The sequence below is a fragment of the Odocoileus virginianus genome, chromosome 25 (genome assembly GCF_023699985.2).
Source record: "Odocoileus virginianus isolate 20LAN1187 ecotype Illinois chromosome 25, Ovbor_1.2, whole genome shotgun sequence".
NCBI classification, from domain to species: domain Eukaryota; kingdom Metazoa; phylum Chordata; class Mammalia; order Artiodactyla; family Cervidae; genus Odocoileus; species Odocoileus virginianus.
Window position 1 is genome coordinate 39,541,725 of NC_069698.1, and position 14,355 is coordinate 39,556,079.

The 14,355-nt window shown below is 38.0% G+C and overlaps 1 pseudogene; it reads right to left on the reverse strand.

Annotated features, from left to right (window-relative positions):
* Positions 1 to 1,752: 1,752 nt before the first annotated feature.
* Positions 1,753 to 3,483, reverse strand: LOC110147399 (microfibrillar-associated protein 1 pseudogene; annotated as a pseudogene).
* Between the last annotated feature and the right edge of the window lie 10,872 nt (positions 3,484 to 14,355).

Here is a 14,355-nt window from a genome sequence, read left to right on the forward strand (position 1 = left end):
TTTAAGGGAGTAGATCTGATAGACAGAGTGCCTGATGAATTATGGACTGAGGTTCGGGACATTGTACAGGAGACAGGGATCAAGACCATCCTCATGGGAAAGAAATGGAAAAAGGGAAATGGCTGTCTGAGGAGGCCTTACAAATAGCTGTGAAAAGAAAAGAAGCAAAAAGCAAAGGAGAAAAGGAAAGATATTCCCATCTAAATGTGGAGTTCCAAAGAATAGCAAGGAGAGATAAGAAAGCCTTCCTCAGTGATCAGTGCAAAGAAATAGAGGAAAACAACAGAATGGGAAAGACTAGAGATCTCTTCAATAAAATTAGAGATACCAAAGGCACATTTCATGCAAAGATGGGCACAACAAAGGACAGAAATGGTATGGACCTAAGAGAGGCAGAAAATATTAAGAAGAGGTGGCAAGAATACACAGAACTGTGCAAAAAAGATATTCATGACCCAGATAATCACGATGGTGTGATCGCTTACCTAGAGCCAGACATCTTGGAACGTGAAGTGAAGTGGGCCTTAGGAAGCATCACTATGGGCAAAGCTAGAGAAGGTAAAGGAATTCCAGTTGAGCTATTTCAAATCCTGAAAGATGATGCTGTGAAAGTGCTGCACTCAATATGCCAGCAAATTTGGAAAACTCAGCAATGCCCACAGGACTGGAAAAGGTCATTTTTCATTCCAATCCCAAAGAAAGGTAATCCCAGAGGATGCTTGAACTACAACACAATTGCACTCATCTCACACGCTAGTAAAGTAATGCTCAAAATTCTCCAAGCCAGGCTTCAGCAACACATGAACTGTGACCTTCCAGATGTTCAAGCTGGTTTTAGAAAAGGCAGAGGAACCAGAAATCAAATTGCCAACATCTGCTGGGTCATAGAAAAAACAAGAAAATTCCAGAAAAACATCTATTTCTGCTTTATTGACTATGCCAAAGCCTTTGACTGTGTGGATCACAATAAACTGTGGAAAATTCTGAAAGAGATGGGAATACCATAACATCTGACCTGCCTCTTGAGAAACCTATATGCAGGTCAGGAAGCAACAGTTAGAACTGGACATGGAACAACAGACTGGTTCCAAATAGGAAAAGGAGTACATCAAGGCTATATATTGTCACCCTGCTTATTTAACTTATATGCAGAGTACATCATGAGAAATGCTGGACTGGATGAAGCACAAGCTGAATCAAGATTGCTGGGAGAAATAGCAGTAACCTCAGATATGCAGACGGCACCACCCTTATGGCTGAAAGTGAAGAGGAACTAAAAAGCCTCTTGATGAAAGTGATGGAGGAGAGTGGAAATGTTGGCTTAAAGCACAACATTCAGAAAACTAAGATCATGGCATCTGGTCCCATCACTTCATGGGAAATAGATGGGGAAGCAGTGTCAAACTTTATTCTTCTGGGCCCCAAAATCACTGCAGATGGTGATTGCACCCATGAAATTAAAAGACACTTACTCCTTGGAAGGAAAGTTATGACCAACCTGGATAGCATATTAAAATGCAGAGACATTACTTTGCCAACAAACGTCCGTCTTCTCAAGACTATTTCCAGTAGTCATGTATAGATGTGAGAGTTGGATAGTGAAGAAAGCTGAGCACCAAAGAATTCATGCTTTTTTTTTTTTATGTTTGCCTAGAAAAATTTACCCAAAAATGCAAAACAGGTTTTCAATGATTTTAGACTTCCTATAAGGTAGAAATAATACATTGTCCACTTACATGTCCATCCATGTTTCTAACCCAAGCTCAGAGCTGGAAAAAGAAACTTGGAACAGTCCCAAGTGAATATGGGAAGCCAGAGCAGTAATGACATTCAAGATTTCTCAGAAATAGTCCTAAGTGGGAGCCTCTAATCCTACCTGGACAATGCTTTTTTGCAGGCTTCTCAGCATGAGTCCAAACCTCACAAAGCACTTTCAAAGACTGGGTTTGCCCAGTGCCACAAGTATGGGAATAGGTTCAGTAGGCTGGATACAGGGGCCATGTGAATAGTAGTAAAAACAAATCAAGGACCAGATGCTGAGATTTCCCCTTGTGTCCCACAGCTGGAAGAACAGGTAGTTGAACTCTAAGTAGTTTTCCGCTTCTTGGCAGATGGTCATTCAAATACATCTCATACCCCAGCTGCCTTTTGTTTAAAGAACTTTGTATTTTGGGCACTCTCTTGGCCCCATGCTGAGTCAAAGGAGGTGGTGTCTTGATCCACGAGGTGGGTGTATTTGGTACGACCAGAGCGTCCAAAGTTCTTGACCTGCATGACTTTGGGAAGAATGGTTTTGTTGAAATGATCCTCCAGGGTAGGTGCGCTGAAATCTTTCTTGTATACTTCTTCATCCTCATCCATGAAGAAGGCACCCCGGTGATAATCCTTCTGTAGGAACTTGTATTTGCCCTTAACAGCTTTGTTGGTGATGACTTTGCCATTTGCCCGAAGCTCAGCTCGCCTCTCTTCCTCAGTTAGGTTTCTCATTCGTTCAATTTCTGCTTTCTCCTTCTCAAGTGCTTCTCTGTCTTCTCTGTCCCTCTTGATTCTCTTTAACTCCCGAACTTTCCAGGCCTCATATTCCTCCTTGTCATTTTCATCGTCAGTATTGAGTGCCTCCAGGGCAGCCAGAGGCCGCTTGTTCTCCTCCAGCTCTTTCTTGGTTTCCCTCTACAATCTTGAGTGTGCACTTGCGTCTCTCCTCAGCCACATGTTTGGCCTCCTGCTCCAGCTCCTTCTGTTTCAATGCTTCAGCCTCACGTTCTTGAACCGTCACCCGGTCCTTCTTCCGAATGAAGACTGGCTTAAGGCGAGGCTCCATCTCATCCTCACTGTCTGTGTACTCCTCACACTCAGGCTCTGATTCGGACTCCTCCCCACAACGCCCCTCGTCTTCCACCTCCATGACTTCCAGCTCTTCATTTTTCCTCTCCTGTGCTCTTTGGCGCATCATGCCAACGCCGTTCTATCTTCTCCTCATCAATCTCTTCTTCCTCTTCTTCACTGCTATCTTCTCGTTCCATGCGCCAAGGATCTCCTTCTACTTCGGAGTCACTTTCTCCAACCACTTCAGGTTCCACTATTTTCCGGTGTCTCACTAATATAGTTCTGCAAAAGCCACAGCCGAGGGTCACTAGATGAATCCTCCTCCTGTTCCTCAGGCTCTGCTTCTTGTTCTTTGGCTTTCTTAATGAACTGAAACTCTTCATCCTCCTCATCTGAGGACTCCATAGGGGCATAGTCCGGCCTCTTTCCCGACACATAACGTTTTACCTTCACTTTTTCCATCGAAATCTCACCTTTCTCATTGCGAACCGGGACAGCCCCAGTCATTGACTGAATAGGCGGTTGCTTCATGAGTGAGCTTGGGACCGACATGTTGACGACAGCGGTGGTGACTCCCGAAACTCGACTGATTTCAAAGTTAACAGCTACAACGTCAACGAAAAGACAAAACCCTCTCCTCCTAGGACCACTGGAAACTGCTGCACCAGAATTGATGCTTTTGAATGGTAGTGTTGGAGAAGACTCCTGAGCATCCCTTGGACTCCAGGGAGATCCAACCAGTCCGTCCTAAAGGAGATCAGTCCTGGGTGTTCATTGGAAGGACTCAGTCCTGGGTGTTCATTGGAAGGACTCAGTCCTGGGTGTTCATTGGAAGGACTGATGTTAGAGCCGAAACTCCAATACTTTGACCACCTGATGCAAAGAGCTGACTCGTTGGTAAAGACCCTGATGCTGGGAGGGATTAGGGGCCGGAGAAGAAGGGGACAACAGAGGATGAGATGGCTGGATGGTATCACTGACTCGTTGGACATGGGTTTGGGTAGACTCCCGGAGTTGGTGATGGACAGGAAGGCCTGGTGTGCTAAGATTCATGGGGTCACAAAGAGTTAGACATGACTGAGTGACTGAACTGACTCTCATAATTCACTGACCATAGCTTCACCCATCAGAACAAGACCGAGTTTCCACCTCAGTGAATCTCTCCCATCAGGAAGCTTCCCTGAATCTCTTATTCTTCTCAGTCAGAGGGCAGACATAATGGAAACCACAATCACAAAAAACTAACCAATTTGATCACATAGTCCACAGCCTTATCTAACTCAGTGAAACTATGAGCCATGCCATGTAGGGCCACCCAGGAAGGACGGGACATGGTGGAGAGTTCTGACAAAATGTGGTCCACTGGAGAAGGGAATGGCAAACCACTTCAGTATTCTTGCCTTGAGAACCCCATGAACAGTTTCAAAAGCCAAAAAGATAGGACACTAAAAGATGAACTCCCCAAGTTGCTAGATGCCCAATGTGCTACTGGAGATAAGTGGAGGAATAATTCCAGGAATAATGAAGAGACAGAGCCAAAGCAAAAACAACACCCAGTCATGGATGTGACTGGTGATGGAAGTAAAGTCCAATGCTATAAAGAGCAATATTGCAGAGGAACCTGGAATGTTAGGTCCATGAAACAAGACAAATTGAAAGTGGTCAAACAGGACATGGCAAGAGTAAACATTGACTTTTTAGGCATTGGTGAACTGAAATGGACTGGAATGGGTGAATTAAACTCAGAAGACAATTATATCTACTACTGTGGGCAAGAATCCATTAGAAGAAATGGAGTAGCCCTCATAGTCAACAAGAGTCCGAAATGCAGTGCTTGGATGCAATCTCAAAAATGACAGAATGACCTCTGTTTGTTTCCAAGGCAAACCATTCAATATCACAGTAATCCAATCTATGTCCTGAAGAGTAATGCTGAAGAAGCTGAAGTTGAACATTTCTATGAAGACCTAGAAGAACTTCTAGAACTAACACCTAAAAAGGATGTCTTTTTCACTATATGGAATTGGAATGCAAAAGTAGGAAGTCAAGAAATACCTGGAGTAACAGGCACATTTGGCCTTGGAGTACAAAATGAAGTAGGTCAAAGGGTCATAGAGTTTTGCCAAGAGAATGCACTGATCATAGCAAACACCCTCTTCCAAGAACACAATAAAAGACTCTACACATGGACATCACCAGTTGGTCAATACTGAAATCAGATTGATTATATTCTTTGCAGTCAAAGATGGAGAAGCTGTATACCGTCAGCAAAAACAAGATTGGGAGCTGACTATGATTCAGATCATGAACTCCTTATTGCCAAACTCAGACTTAAATTGAAGAAAGTAGGGAAAAACCACTAGACCATTCAGATAAGACCTAAATCAAATCCCATATAAGAATACAGTGAAAGGAAAAAATAGATTCAAGGGATTAGATCTGAAAGACAGAATGCATGAAGAACTATGGACAGAAGTCCATGACACTGTACAGGAGGCAGTGATCAAGACCATCCCCAAGAAAAAGAAACGCAAAAAGGAAAAATGGTTGTCTGAGGAAGCCTTACAAATAGCTGCAAAAAGAAGAGAAGATAAAGGCAAAGGAGGAAATGAAAGATATACCCATTTGAATGCAGAGTTCCAAAAAATAACAAGGAAAGATAAAAAAAGGCCTTCCTCAGTTATCAATGCAAAGAAGTAGAGGAACACAATAAAATGGGAACTACCAGAGATCTCTTCAAGAAAATTAGAGATACCAAGGGAACATTTCAAGCAAAGATGGGCTCAATAAAGGACAGAAATGGTATTTACCTAACAGAAGGAGAAGATATTAAGAGGAGGTGGCAAGAATATACAGAAGAACTGTACAAAAAAGATCTTCATAACACAGATAACCACAATGGTGTTATCACTCACCTAGAGCCAGACATCCTTGAATGTGAAGTCAAGTGGGCCTTAGGAAGCATCACTACGAACAAAGCTAGTGAAACTATGGAATTCTAGTTGAACTATTTCAGATCCTGAGAGATGATGCTGTGAAAGTGCTGCACTCAATATGCCAGCAAATTGGAAAATTCAACAGTAGCCACAGTGCTGGAAAAGTTAGTTTTCATTCTGATTCCAAAGAAAGGCAATCCCAAAGAATGTTCAAACTACTGCACAATTGTACTCATCTCACACACTAGCAAAGTAATGCTCAAAATCCTCCAAGACAGTCTTCAAGAGTGCATGAACCGTGAACTTCCAGATGTTCAAGCTGTATTTAGAAAAGATGGGGGAACCAAGGATGAAATTGCCAACATCCATTGGACCATCAAAAAAACAAGGGAGTTCCAGAAAAACATCCACTTCTGGTTGTTGACTATGCCAAAGCCTTTGACTGTGTGGTTCACAACAAACCATGGGAAAACTATTCAAGAGATGGGAATACCAGACCACCTGACCTGCCTCCTGAGAAATCTATGCGGGTCAGGAAGCACCAGTTAGAACTAGACTTGGGACAGCAGACTGGTTTCAAGTCGGGAAAGGAGTACATCAAGGCTCTATATTGTCACCCTGCTTGTTTAACTTTTATGAAGAGTACATAATGGGAAATTCCAGGAGGGATGAAACACAAGCTGAAATCAATATTGTGATATTCTATACCTCACTTAGTTCTTGGACATTTTGCAAGCATTCATCTCATTCATCAGTCAATTCTGCTTATGCTTAAGTTACATAGATTGGCTTTCTTTTTGGTATCAGCCAAAGACTAACTTGTAAAGAGAGAAAGCATTCTTCAGCACTGTCTTTTACTGTACCATGACATATTTTATCCCATATATTGGGTGTGATCATTTCATACCTGAGAGTTTTTTTTTTTTTTTTTACTATATAGGTACTTCTTCCTTTATCTTATACACAACAGTAATAGCCACTTCCTTTTGCATTGCTACTTTTTTTCAGAGCAGTTATGCTTTTTTTTTTTTTAAGGGCATTCATACTTCAAGAAGGAATTGCATTTACTAAGTAAATGACATGTAATTTATTTAACCTTGTATAATTTTAGTAATCAAAATTGAGTCTCTTGAGTCAAGAAGACATGAGAAAGACCTTACAAGAGTCTTTTTTTGATGCCTGCAAGTAGAGAAATCTGAAAAGTGCAGTTTTCATTGGTCTTCCATCCACAAGGATGAAAGACATACCATCTGCCTCCTCTTTTCATGCAAAATAATAATCATGCTTTTTGCAGAACAGAGCTAATGCACAACAAATTAGAACGGAATTGTGTAATAACCAAATAGTTACCAGGCAACCTGAAAATAATGTAATGGAGCAATTGGAAATATTTCTTGCAGAAACAGAATTTGCCAGATATTTTCTGAGGTAGACAATATTTTCAACAGTTTCCTTTCTTAATATCTATGACTATCTGCATATAAATTAAATTGTAAAACCTATTTACTCTATTTTCAGAATATTAAAAGTATATTCAGTATATATAAAAGTATATTCAGAATTATTAAAAGTATATCTCAGGTCTGAATGAAGACCTTCTGTGAATCCACACTAATTCTGAGATTGACTAACCATGTCCTGATGATATTCATGGCAAGGTTCATGTATAATGCAAGTTCTTTAACTCAGAGCATAATTACAGATAGAAACAAACAGAGAGAGATAAAATAATTCTCTTTTTGAACAAAATGAATCTAAAAAGTTTATATTATTATAGCTGTTTTATAGAACTCTTAATAGTAAATTGAGCAAACTCTAAGAGCTTTTATACATTTAGTGGGGAAGGTGAACTTTGGTTAATAAATGTGTTTTGAACTTTGTCTGTGGGAAATTTAGTGCTGTAACAATGCTATTATCTAGATGAAAAATTCTACAGTTGATTTTAAAATGACTGCCAAGTAATAGGTCTAATAAATAAGAGGTAGTTTTGAGCCATTCACATGAAAGAGAATCAGATAACATCTTCAGTCTAATTAGTGTTAGCTGATGCCATGTAAGTACACTGGCCATGTAAGTACACCTATTAAAATATAGAGGAAAAATCAAAGATGGGGAAATCAAGTAATTATATTGTAGATGTTTCATTCTCAGCTTATTTCTATCGTAATACAATTTTCTAAAATGAAATTGAGTATGATTGGTTAGGCACAATTATGATTGAAATTAATTTTTATAGTTAAAAAATGAACTTATTTCTGACATTGTTAACCACACATCTAATTTCAGTAAAAATGAAATAAGGATTTATAGTTGCTTTAACATATTAAAATTGCTATTATCAATTATCTCACAAATTATGATTCATATATATATTCTGTGATCTGTTATTTCATATGTATAGAACACACTTCATGAGATTCACTTATTCTGCAGTGCTTTATTTCTGTCATCATTTTCCATGGGTTACACCTCTGGTTAAAAAAGTGCTTATTTATATGACAAAAAGTGGATCCAGACTTTGCAACTGTTCTATGAAATATCTCGTATGTTTTAAGCATACACACTAAAGAACTTTAAATCATTAATAGTATTGATTTTTACTTATAAATTCTTATTGATCTGCAATGAATTAGATATGTAACTTGCAGTTCCTTAGATACATGAGTATTCTGCTTTCTAAGAAAATATGTAGAACTTTAAATGTATACAAATTGCCACAAAAGATGGCATGTGGGGATGTGAAAGATTTTAAATTGTTCTCCTATGCAATTTTTAAAAATTGTTATAATTAGTTTTACGATTTAAAAATATTAAATTTTCAAAAGAGTATGACCCACAATTGTCCCATGCTTCCAATAAGGGTTCCCTGATAGCTCGGCTGGTAAAGAATCCGCCTGCAATGCAGGAGAAACTGGTTGGATTCCTAAGTCTGGAAGATCTGCCGGAGAAGAGAGAGGCTAAGCACTCCAGTATTCTTGGGCTTCCCTGGTGGCTTAGCTGGTAAAGAATCCACCTGTAATCGGGAGACGTGAGTTCAGTCCCTGGGTTGGGAAGATCCCCTGGAAAAGCGAAAAGCTACTGATAGCTTATGGTGAATGATTTTTGATCTCCAAAGATTTAGATTCGGGACCAGGGACCAGGTTTGATCACTCAAGAGCTTTTGTGTAGCAGAGTTTTATTAAAGTGAAAAAGGGACAGAGAAAGCTTCTGACACAAACATCAGAAGAAGGGTGGAGAGTGTCCCAGTCTCTGGTCTAAGCAAAGGAGTTATATACTATTTTCAATTGATTATTACAATAAATCAAGAGTGTCTCAAGGTTGTAAAGATCTTACTAGACCATTTCCACAGTTTACATTTTAAGATAACAAGATTAGAACTAACAATAGATAGATTTTTACTAGACCCACTCCCATAATATACAGTTTAAGAAAACAGGATTAGTCAGAAGGTTTTCAGGAAGGGGAAACTGTCCTCAAGCAGGATACATTGTTGTATTGACTAAGACAAAGCAATGTAGAAAAAAAGTTTGTCCTTTCCTTTTCCTTGAGAATTCAAGACCCCTATACCCTCCTTGAGAGCCCCAGACTTATTACCAACCTGCCTAGGAATTGACTCTCTCACTACCCACTCCAATACTCTGGCTGGAGAATTTCACATGGGGTTGCAAAGAGCTGGACACAGCTGAGTGACTTTCACTTTCACCCAACTTGTTAAGTTGCATGTCCTAGGGCCTATGCTATGGATGTGAGGCTTGTAACTTTTCAAAAGGAAAAAGGTGTTTTAGATAACATTGTTATGCTTTTCTTTCTGTCACAATACTTTCCATTAATTACATGCTAATCAATAATTCATTAAAAAACCTATATCATAAAGTCACAAATTTAAAATACTATATGACATAAACAATTCTATATATTTGTGATATTTCCTGATATATATATTGATATTTATAAATATTGATATTTATAAATATCAATATAAATTTATATTTATAAATATAAATATATTTATATGTAAATATAAATATATTTTATATATTTCCAGATATTTTCTGTGAAAATATTTTCTTTTCACATTTGTTTACACCCCTTCTACTTTGAACTTTTAAAATTTTTGATTGTTTATAAAATATTGATATTTATGTATTATTTATTAATATAACTATATAGTAACTAAAGTTAGGAAATGTATTCAGTTTTCAATTAATACTTTTTTTCTATTCAGGAGTCTACCTAGAATGATATATTACATTTAGTAGACAGATCCTAGACTCTCCTCTATTTGGCTGTGACAGTTTCACACACTTTTCCTGCTTTTGATGAACTTGATGGTTTTAAGTCATATTGCTCATAAGTTTTGTACAGTATTGCTCAAAAGAAAGTTGATATTTTTTAATAATTGACTCTGCTTACACATTTGGGGGAGGAGTAGTTCAGAAGGAAAGTGTCATTTTAATTATATCATGAGACTTTATACTGTCAACATGACTTACCACTGAAGATAGTGATCTTAATAACCTCCATGAGGTTGTATATGTCAGGTTTCCTATATTCAACCAACTCTTTTTTCTTTGTTTGAATACTGCTTTATTTGGCAGGTACTCATTGTGCATGCTTCCTTTTAGATAAATGGAAAGATAGACACAAATCTATCAATATCTCTAAATGTGTGCATTTGTCACTGTGTATACACATATATCTATCATCCTTTTATGTATGTTGATTTGCATCTATATTAAGCTAAACATGAGCTCATAATGGTGTCTCCAAATCTATTCCATTATCATTTGAGGCATTTGTCCCCATTGTTTATCTGTAACTCTCTAATTCAATAGTGAGATATCTAGATCCTTCCATTTACCTTCCATCTAGTTAATATATAATCCAACTATATATCTATACTACTATCAAAATTGTTATCCTGTACCACCTTGGAATGTTATCAATTAGAGTACTATGCTATGTAGAGCTCTTTTTGACATTACTTTTCCAGACCTAACTTCTTTCCAAAGTTACTTAGGTTGGTAGTTTTTACTAACCTCCTCCAGTTAGTTTCCTTAATAGAGTAGTTATACAGCAGTGCAAGTCTATGCCCCGAACGGTAATACTGAATGTGAAATTAAACAGTTCTATGAAGACCTAGAAGGTCTTCTAGAATGAACACCCCAGAAAGATGTCCTGTTCATTATAGGGGACTGGAATACAAAAGTAGGGAGGCAAGAAATACCTGGAGTAACAGGCAAATTGACTTTGGAGTACAGAATGAAGCAGGGAAAAGGCTAAAAGAGTTTGCCAAGGGCATTCACACTGGTCATAGCAAACACCCACTTTCAACAACACAGGAGACTCTACACATGGACATCACCAGATGGTCTTTGCAGACAAAGACAGAGAAGCTCTATACAGTCAGCAAAAACAAGACTGGGAGTTGACTGTGGCTCAGATCAAGAACTCCTTATTGCCAAATTCAGACTTAAATTGAAGAAAGTGGGGAAAACTACTAGACCATTTAGGGATGACCTAAATCAAATCCCTTATGATTATACAGTGGAAGTGAGAAACAGCTCTAAGGGATTACATCTGATAGATTGCCTGGAGGACTATCGACAGAGGTTCATGACATTGTAAAGAAGGGAGGGATCAAGACCATCCCCAAGAAAAAGAAATGCAAAAAGGAAAAATGGTTGTCCTAGGAGGCCTTACAAGTATCTGTGAAAAGAGAAGTTAAAGGCAAAGGAGAAAAGGAAAGATAAACCCATTTGAATTCAGAGTTCCAAAGAATAGCAAGGAGAGATAAGAAAGCCTTCCTCAGCGATCAATGAAAAGAAACAGATGAAAACAATAGAATGGGAAAGCCTAGAGATCTCTTCAAGAAAATTGGAGGTACTAAGGGAACATTTCATGCAAAGATGGGCACAATAAAGGACAGAAATGGTATAGACCTAACAAAAGCAGAAGATATTAAGAAGAGGTGGCAAGAATACACAGAACAATACAAAAAAGATCTTCACAACCCACATAATCACAATGGTATGATCACTCACCTAGAGCCAGACATCCTGAAGCATGAAGTCGAGTGTGCCTTAGGAAACATAACTACAAACAAATCTAGTGAAGGTGACAGAATTCCCATTGAACTATTTCAAATCCTGAGAGATGATACTGTAAAAGTGCTGCACTCATTATGCCAGCAAATTTGGAAAACCCCACAGTGGCCACAGGACTGGAAGAGTCAGTTTTCTTTCCAATCCCAAAGAAAGGCAATGCTAAAGAATGTTCAAACTACCACACAATTGCACTCATCTCACACACTAGTAAAGTAGTGCTCAAAATTCTCCAAGCCAGGCTTCAATAGCACATGAACTGTGAACTTCCAAATGTTCAAGCTGCATTTAGAAAAGGCATAAGAGCCAGAGATAAAATTGCCAACATCTGTTGGATCATCAAAAAAAGCAAGAGTTCCAGAAAAACATTTACTTCTGGTTTGTTGACTATAACAAAGCCTTTTACTGTGTGGATCACAACAGACACTGTAAAAGTCTTCAAAAGATGGGAATACCTTACCACCTGATCTTCCTCCTGAGAAATATGTATGCAAGTCAAGAAGCAACAGTTAAAACTTGACATGGAATGACAGACTGGTTCCAAATCAAGAAAGGGGTACATCAAGGCATATATTGTCACCTTGCTTGTTTAACTTATATGCAGAGAACATCATGAGACATGTTGGCCTGGATGAAGCACAAGCTGGAATCAAGATTGCCAGAAGAAATATCTACAATCTCAGATATGCAGATGACACCACCTTTATGGCAGAAAGAGAACTAAAGAGCCGCTTGATGAAAGTGAAAGAAGAGAGTGAAGAGTTGGCTTAGAACTCAACATTCAGAAAACTAATATCATGGCATCTGGTGCCATCACTTCATGGGAAATAGATGGGTTAAAAGTGGAAACAGTGACAGATTTTATTTTCTTGGTATCCAAAATCATTGTGGACAGTGATTGGAGCCTTGAAAGCAAAAGATGCTTGTTCCTTCGAAGAAAAGTTATGACCAACCCAGACAGCATATTAAAAAGCAGAGACATTACTTTGACTACAGAGGTCCATCTAGTCGAGGCTATGGTTTTTCCAGTAGTCATGTATGGATGTGAGAGTTAGACTATAAAGAAAGTTGAGCACCAAAGAACTGATGATTTTTCGAACTGTGGTGTTGGAGAAGACTCTGAGAGTCATTTGGACTGCAAGGAGATCCAGCCAGTCCATCCTAATGGAAATCAGTCTTGAATGTTCATTGGAAGGACTAATGTTGAAGCTGAAACTCCAATGCTTTGGCCACTTGATGGGAAGAGCTGAGTCATTGGAAGAGACCCTGATGCTGGGAAAGATTGAAGGCAGGAGGAGAAGGGGATGACAGAGGAATGGATGGCTGTATGGCATCACCGACTCAATGGATATGAGTTTGAGTAAACTACGGGAGTTGAAGATGGACAGGAAGGCCTGTCAGTCCATGGGGTTGTAAAGAGTCAGACAAAACTGAGCTACTGAACTGAACTGAATACAGCTAGATTCTTTGTCAGAGTCTGAATTCCTTACTGGGACAATTTAAATAAATTTAATACATTAAGTTTCATTCTTTGTAGTTTACATTTCTATAGTTTCAACACATACATAGCATCATATATCCACAACTGCAATATCAAACAGACAGTCTCATCACCTTACAAAATACCTTATGAGTAAGACTTGTTCAACTTCTCTTCTCCCCAAATCCCTGGGAACCACATTTTATCCAATGAATGCAGGTTCTTGTTGCTCCACATCCATACCAACAAAGAGTATTGTAAGTTGTTTTTGTTATTTTTGTTTCTTTTTTAAAACTATTTATGTAGTTGTATGTAGTGCCATATGAATTTAAATTGTCTTGATGACATATGACATTGAGCATTATATTACATATGTATTTGCAATATAGAATTTTGGCACAATTTTGGTAAATTTCAAAGAACACATATTAAAGAAAAAAAATCACAGCTAATATCATTTAGATACATACAATGCCATAAATTAGCTGTGAAACATAGTAAGCAAAGGCTCTTAATCAAGCATTAATTGTATTAAAAATAGCAACATGTAAATTAGTAGTTTAAACCACATGAGATAACTAAAAATAGGAGATGATAAATGTGTGCCACTTTATTGAATTTCTTCAGAGTACTTTAATGTGAGTAAATCTCACAGCCTTTGTAAGACATACTTTATAAAATAGTAACTATAGTTATTTTGAAGGTCAAATTATCATTAAGTTACTTTCCTAAGAGATGTCATGTACTGCTATGATAAAGGACTACTTCAGTTGGAATATAGCCTTTGTCTGGCTACTGATCTCTTTTTAATAAGAACTATTAAAAACTACTTGGCCTATATTAAATTAAATATATATATTTATAGAAGGCCAACAGCAAGGAGAAAGACATTTAAAAAAAGTCAAACTCACATAAAACATTTGAAGAAAGATTTCTTTATGGTTTTAAGTTGTTCATTCATTAATATTTTACTTAGCAAAAATATTTTAAGTGTCTATTTGAATTCAGA